Here is a 7,658-nt window from a genome sequence, read left to right on the forward strand (position 1 = left end):
CAATATACAAAAGAATGTGTAGTGTCTACTCATTTATTCAGCTTACATAAAAGAGTGGAAGCAACTGAAAGAGAAAGTCCTCTGTTCTTTCAGACCAGACCAGCCTAAGAGTCAAAGGGGACAAAGCAAAAAGATCCTCTTTTCATCCATGCGACAGTAAGTTTAGGCAGCAGCTGCACTTGCATTTCCTCTGATGGACTCTCTTTCAGGCTAAAAGGAGGGATCAAGTAAGTCACTTTGTGTAGTGCGATAACAGTGGAAACAGTAGACTCCACCCCTTAATGTAATGAGCTGCAGGGCAAGGCCTGATCAGAAGCTAAACTGTGTGGGCTGATGGCTTCCCTGGCTGCAAATGCAGCAACTAGGGGCTGGTTTGGCAAGCTGTGGGTGTTTATTAGACAGAGAAAGCTGCCACTGAGAAACTATCATAAGCATGCCCGTGAGGGGAAGCAGAGACTCAGATCCTCAAAGGTACTCTAGTGCCCTAACTCTTAAGGCACCTAGATCTACCATTTAGCCTCAGACATTCTCAAAACTGCCACTCAGCTGCTACCTAACACCACAGGTCATATGTTTCTGCCAGTTGGCATTCACAAAGCTGCCTAAACACTGATGCCATCCCGCAGTTAACGAGCTGCTCAGAGCCCTAGCATATGCCAAAGTCCCAGAGGTCCCACAGTGACATTCTCACACCAAGCAGGGTCTATCTTGCCAGCCAGGCCTGATCCTGTAGATTTACTCTGAGCAAGTCTAGGACCTGATACCTGTTGGATGCTGCTGCAGGCCTCCAAGAGGTTGGGGTGGGGGGAGCAGAACCCAGCACTCTCAAAAGATAGCCAGGAGCACAGGGAAAAATAGGAAGAGTGTGAGAAAGTTATTAAATATGAGCAAGGGGAAGGGAGCATTCAGCTGCTAGGGCATGGACTACCTAGGCAGGTGACCTGCCTTATGTGCCTTACTCCAGCTGAAGATGGATGCCTGAGAATCCTGAATGGAGGGAGGCACCTCTCTCTGGCCTATCAGTGAGGTACACCAGTCAGGTGCCTAAGCCACTCTCCTCTCCCCACCTTTCCTCTGCTTTTCACTTCTGGCTACTGTAGGCTGCTCCCTGCTGAGCTTGCTGCCTTCTAAGGACCCTTTTCTTAGGGTATGGCTACACTTGCAGCTTTACAGCGCTGTGAGTTAAACCTGTCTTCGTACAGCTGAGTAGGGAAAGCGCTGCAGTCTGTCCACACTGGCAGCTGCAAGCGCACTGGCGTGGCCACATTTGCGGCACTTGCAGTGGCATTGGGAGCAGTGCATTATGGGCAGCTATCCCACAGAGCACCTCTTCCCATTCTGGCACCGTGGGTTGTGGGAAGGGGGCGGGGGGTGCATGGCATTCTGGGTCCTGTCCCAACGCCCCGTGATGCATCGCTTCGCATCCCAGCAATCCCTGTGTTTCTGTCCACATTTGGCGCCATCTTTCAACGGTTTCTGTGCAGCGCGATCTGTGTTCCGTTTCGGTCTGCGGGAAATGGAGCCCGAACTGCTGAGGAGTATGCTGACGAGTCTCGCCAGCACGTCACGTTTGGCAGTTGAGCTATTCCTTTAGATCCAAAGTGACAGTGAGGAGTCCGACGATGATAGCGAGTCGCGTAATGCGTACGACATGAAATTGCTTGTGGCATTCATGGACATGCTCAGCACCGTGGAACGCTGCTTTTGGGCTCGGGAAACCAGCACTGAGTGGTGGGATCACATCGTCATGCAAGTCTGGGATGATGAGCAGTGGCTGCAGAACTTTCGGATGAGAAAAGCCACTTTCATGGGACTGTGTGAGGAGCTCGCCCCCACCCTGCAGCGCAAGGACACGAGATTGAGAGCTGCCCTGCCCGTGGAGAAGCGGGTGGCTATTGCAATCTGGAAGCTAGCCAGACAGCTACTGATCGGTCGCGAACCAATTTGGAGTGGGAAAGTCAACCGTTCGAATCGTGTTGATGCAAGTTTGCAGGGCCATTAATCGCATCCTGCTAAGAAGAACCGTGACTCCGGGTAACGTGCAGGACATTGTGGATGGCTTTGCACAAATGGGTTTCCCTAACTGTGGAGGGGCGATAGATGGGACGCATATTCCTATTCTGGCACCACCCCACCTAGCATCCGAGTACATTAATCGGAAGGGGTATTTCTCTATGGTTCTCCAGGCGCTTGTGGATCACCGTGGGCGTTTCATTGACATTAACGCAGGCTGGCCCGGAAAGGTGCATGACGCGCACATCTTTCGGAACACTGGCCTGTTCAGGAAGCTGCAGGCCGGTACTTTTTTCCCAGAGGGGAAGATCACAGTAGGGGAAGTAGAAATGCCCATTGTGATCCTTGGAGACCCCACTTACCCGTTAATGCCGTGGCTCATGAAACCCTACACAGGGAGCCTTGACAGCAGCAAGGAACGGTTCAACTACAGGCTGAGCTGGTGCCAAATGACTGTAGAGTGTGCTTTTGGCCGTTTAAAGGGCCGCTGGCGATCTCTGTATGGGAAGCTGGACTTGGCCGAAAACAGCATCCCTGCGGTTATATCCGCGTGCTGTGCCCTCCATAATATTTGTGAAGGGAAGGGTGAAAGATTCAGTCAGGCATGGACCTCCGATGTTCAACACCTGGAGGCTGACTTTGCACAGCCAGAGAGCAGGGCTATTAGAGGGGCCCAGCACGGGGCTGCAAGGATTAGGGATGCCTTGAGGGAGCAATTTGAGGCTGAAAACCAGCAGTAATGTCTGGTGCCCTGCACGGGAGTGAAGTGCAGTGGTTACAATGTTAGTAGGAATCTGTGTTTACTAAGCTGATTTGCAGTGCCTGTTTCTTTCCTGGGCTAAGGTATTTTACTTTATGCAATAATAAAGAATGTTTTCAAAGCCAAAAAATCCATTTATTGGAAAGAAAATTCATTTATTGAAAGAAACACAACTTTTTGGGAATCAGAAAGGGCAAAGGGGTGGAGTGGGGAACAGTACAATCACAGATTTGCGTATGTCCTGTCTGGTGTGCTGTGCAATGAGTGCTGCACTTCAGGATGGCTATACTGCACAGTGATGGGGGTTGAGTGCAGAGGGTAAGGATCGTAGTTCTCAGGGCCGGTTGGTGAAGATACAGGTGTTGGAGGCAGCTGGTGGTGGTAAGAACCCAGATGTTGGGGAAAGTGGGTTGGAGGTGACATGGGGGCACAAGGAAAGTTTTGGGACAAGGGCTGCAGGGGCGGGCGGGCGGGCGCGGTAGTGCTCCGCCTGCATGGCTACAAGCGCCTGGATAGAGTCTGCTTGGCGCTCCATGATGCTTAGCTGCTCCGTGCTTTGCTTCCGGTGCGCTGTGTTTTCCTTGCGGATCCTGCTTTCGCTCTCCCTCCACTCCTGCGCTTTTTGATTCTCTGTAAGAGATTGATGCATCACTTTGTGTAGCATGTCTTTTGCTTTTTCGCGGTCTCTTCTGGAGTTTTTGCAGTCTCTCAGCCGCTGATAACATGGACGGCTGAGATCTCAAGGTTGCATCTGTAAAGGCAAAATGCAACACTTAACAGAGGCAGCATTGTTTATACCAGAGTAATGATTCCCCCGCACTTAAGGAGGGCACACACCGTCTACACAATAGCATAATTTTCCCGTCCCAAAGAGAGCGCACATAACCCATGGGAGCCCCAAAATGGTGAGTAAGGGGGACTGATTGTTTCAGGGCTGTACTGTCCTCTGGGTTTCTGTGTCTTGGGGAGAGCCAACAGCTGCAGGGGGCACCTACACTGAACACAGTCCCAACATTTTCCACAGGAGTTTATCCTGGAAGATATCTCGCTGCTGAGGGTGACCTAGGAAGCAAGGGAGGGTCTTCTACTGCAATCCGGCTTCCGCCCTGGCCCATATGCAGCTTGCCTGTGTGCAGCAATGGTCCCCCCGCCACTCGCGGCACAGTGGCGCAGACACGTTAGCCTGACTGGGACAAGGACCACGGTGGCTCTCCCAATAAACCTGCGCAAGCGCATTGCCCACGTTTTGGATGAGACTTTTGAAGAGATTACCGAGGCCGATTACCGCGATGTGATAGACCACATCAATGCGCTATTCTGCATCTAGGCATGTATGCAGCCCTAACCCTCCTCTCCCGAAAAATTTCCTTCCCAAAAATAAAAGCCGCTTACCGGGAACCTGCTCTTCTGTTTGTCCTCCACCAAGTACCGGCCGCTGCGACTGGCTGCCTTCCTCCTGGCTTGAGAAGAGCTCCTGGCTGCATGCCTCCAGGGATTCCGGGGTGTCTACCCCCGCCCCAGCACCCTCACTCCCGCTTTCCTCCTCCTCCCCCCGCTCTGAAGTGTCCATGGTGGTGCTCAGAGTGGAGGTGGGGTCACCCTCAAGTATCGTTTCCAGCTCTTTGTAGAATCGGCAGGTCGAGGGGGAGCACCCGAGCGGCAGTTTGCCTCGCGGGCTTTGTGGTAGACATTCCGCAGCTCCTTCACTTTAATCCTGCTGTGCAGGGCATCCCGGTCATGGCCCCTTTCCATCATGGCCCTTGATATCTGCCCGAAGGTATCGTAATTCCTACGGCTGAAGCGCAGCTGGGACTGGACAGCTTCCTCCCCCCAAACACTGAAGAGGTCTAGCAACTCACAATTGCTCCATGCTGGGGCTCGTTTGGCACGTGGAGGCATGGTCACTTGGAAAGATTCACTGATAGCACTCCACACCTGGCTGAGCAAACAGGAAGGGGATTTTGAAAATTCCTGGGGAATATAAAGGGCGGGTCTGACGGTTGGTCACCTAAGGCCAGGGCAGTAGAGTTCGAACTGATAAGCAGAGTGGCTAGAATAGGGATTGTGGGATACTGCCGAATACTTCTGGAGGCCAATCAGAGCGCATTGGGCGGCCACACTGGCGCCGCAGCGGCAGCGCAATACTTTTTATTCCTCTCGGGGAGGTGGAGTACAAGCAGCGCTGTAGCCACGGAGATACAGTGCTGTACGTGCCTTGCCAGTGTGGACGGGGAGTGAGTTACAGTGCTGTGGGTGGCTTTATTGCACTGTAACTCTCAAGTGTAGCCAAGGCCTTAGGCACTTAGCTCTCCCCATGCAGTGTGTGGAGAGCCTGGCACTCAACCTTGGGCTTGAGGATTCCACCAGGCAGCAGGCTACCCAGAGGTTAGGTGCTGTAATGCTGAGCATAGCAACATTAAGTTCAGCATCATGGTATTACTCCTAGATTTGATCATCTCATCAAGGATATTAAAGACACTCAGTTGCAAATTAATGGCTCAAACACACTTGCTTAAGAGAAGGCATGGTCTGACCACTGGAAGCCAAGAATTAAAAATTCTAATTTGGTTTAACCCTCCTCATATGGTTTTGGGCAAGTCACTTTAGCTCCGACTTAGTTTCCATATACCGTACATAGGATTCATTCCCATTCCCCACAAGGAGAAGGTAAGGCTTCTTAAAATGGTCTGCAGTTGAGAAGTGCTATTTTATTGATACTACTATTGAATACTCCAAAATGTGCTGTTCCGACGCCACAGTGAGTAGATAAAGTGAAACCTATAACTGTTTGTGCCTTTGTTACAATAGACGTCCAAAGAATCTCTCTTCCCTATGTAGTAACTAGATCAGACATTGCCATACTATCAAAGTGAGTGTCCTACACATCTTAAACATTCACACATTAAGAGATATTCTAAGTGATAAATAATGTGTTGCAGATGCATGAAAGCAATTTTACAAAAGAAAAAAAGGTTTCCAGACATTTATTTCTGGAACTGTACACCAGGTATTAAAGTACAACAAATACAAAATAATGCTCAAAAAAATCAGTGTTTATGTACAAATATTAAAACCAATGCAACAATAGCGACTTCCTCTTGAACATCTGATACTAAAACTTGTTCCGATTGTCACTGGTTTAGGTCATTATACACAGGGTGCTTATTTCAAACTGGGAAAGGCTGGAATCACTGGTGGCGTAAGAGGGCCATAATCAGACCTATACTATTTTAAACAAAAATTGGTAATTTCCTTAAGTGAAAAACATTAAAAAAATAGTAACCTTGTCATTTTATAAATTACTGTATTTAGTTTCCCCTTTGTAGATAATGTGCTTGTAACTCTGGGCAAATAGTGTCCCTGTTGGTCAGTTTATCCATTAGTTTACATTCAAAGTTGAAATATGCACTAGAGACTTTGGTTAAATTCTGTAGTATTACTATGTTCTACTGGATCTGAAGTTTTCACACATTTTTGACCCTCAGTTTTAAAAATTAAAAACAGGAAACAATTGCACAATTCATTGACCTAATTGTACACAATTTAGTATTCTGCAAACAGTAATGTACATCCTTCAAGTAAATTCAGCAGTTTGACCATGACAAGAGGAAAACTAAACATTTAAAAATCTAGCATGAGAAGATGACATGACTAACAAAAGTAAAAGTATTGCTATAATCACAGCACCAGTTACACTTCTAAATGAATCAGCTATCCTCTTCAGAGTCCCTGTACATAAAAGATACATCTACCAACACTGCAATTGCCTATTATGGATTTTTGGTTTGTTCATATGAAGAAAAAAAACGTGGCAAAGGACAAAGAATTCATCACAGTTTGTTACAAGAATTGTGCTTCACCATCCAAGAATCAAGGCAATAGAATTTCTTCATATGGTTGCAATTCAGTTATCTTCATGCTGACCCTCAAAACGCAATTCTTTTAATAAAACAGTAACAAGTTCTCCATTTAAATGTTTAAACTGAGAGAAAAATAGGTAAGTCCAGCTTTTAAAAGAAAAATTCAATAAATAGCTATTTTACAAGGATAAAGTCATAGTGGTACAAATTTATGAATGTCACATCAAGCATGCACAAAAATGTTACTATACACAAGTAGTCAGAAAATATTGAAATAGATATCTAAAAAGATATGCAGAATGTACATATTTACAAATCTTGCAAATTATTGCCTCATTTTAACAAGGAATTAAAAGTAAACGTTACCAGCTAGCTAGCCACGAGGCTAAATAAGATTAGAATTTAAAAATCTATTAGACTAGCCGGAAATCTTTTTTCTCTCATATCATTTTTCTGAATTTTGGTCAAAAGTCTTTATTAAATAACTAAAGTGTCCATTCAACTTGCCGACAATCCAAACTTTAGACAAGTCTCTGTCTATATTAAGATCCCAGCAATGCATAGATAAACTGAATATATTACTGCATCAGCTAATGAGAATGGGCATGTTCATTTAAGTGCAACTGGTATAAGCATTCAGTCATCTTTGTGTAATGATTTTTATACAGACCAGCCACTGTAAACCCATAGTTAAACTTGAATGTATAACAATGAAAAAATATGGCCAGTATTTTACAAAATTACATAAAAATGTGTTGATTCATAAACAAAAGAAACAAGGTACAAAGTTCAGCACAAAACACAGCAACAAGAAGCTGACAACTTGACCCTGTGTTGTACTCTGACATTTGTAGCCAAGGCTACCCGTTATTTACTGTGTACTTACTAGAATTACATATTTCAGATGTTTAAGTTAAAGAATTGATAACAAATTATCACTAACTACTTTTGTCCACTGTGCTAAACTAATTTTTATGGTAAATGTGCTATTGCGTAAACAGTTCAAAGCAATCTTCATTACAATG

Source organism: Emys orbicularis, chromosome 6 (genome assembly GCF_028017835.1).
Source record: "Emys orbicularis isolate rEmyOrb1 chromosome 6, rEmyOrb1.hap1, whole genome shotgun sequence".
NCBI lineage: Eukaryota > Metazoa > Chordata > Testudines > Emydidae > Emys > Emys orbicularis.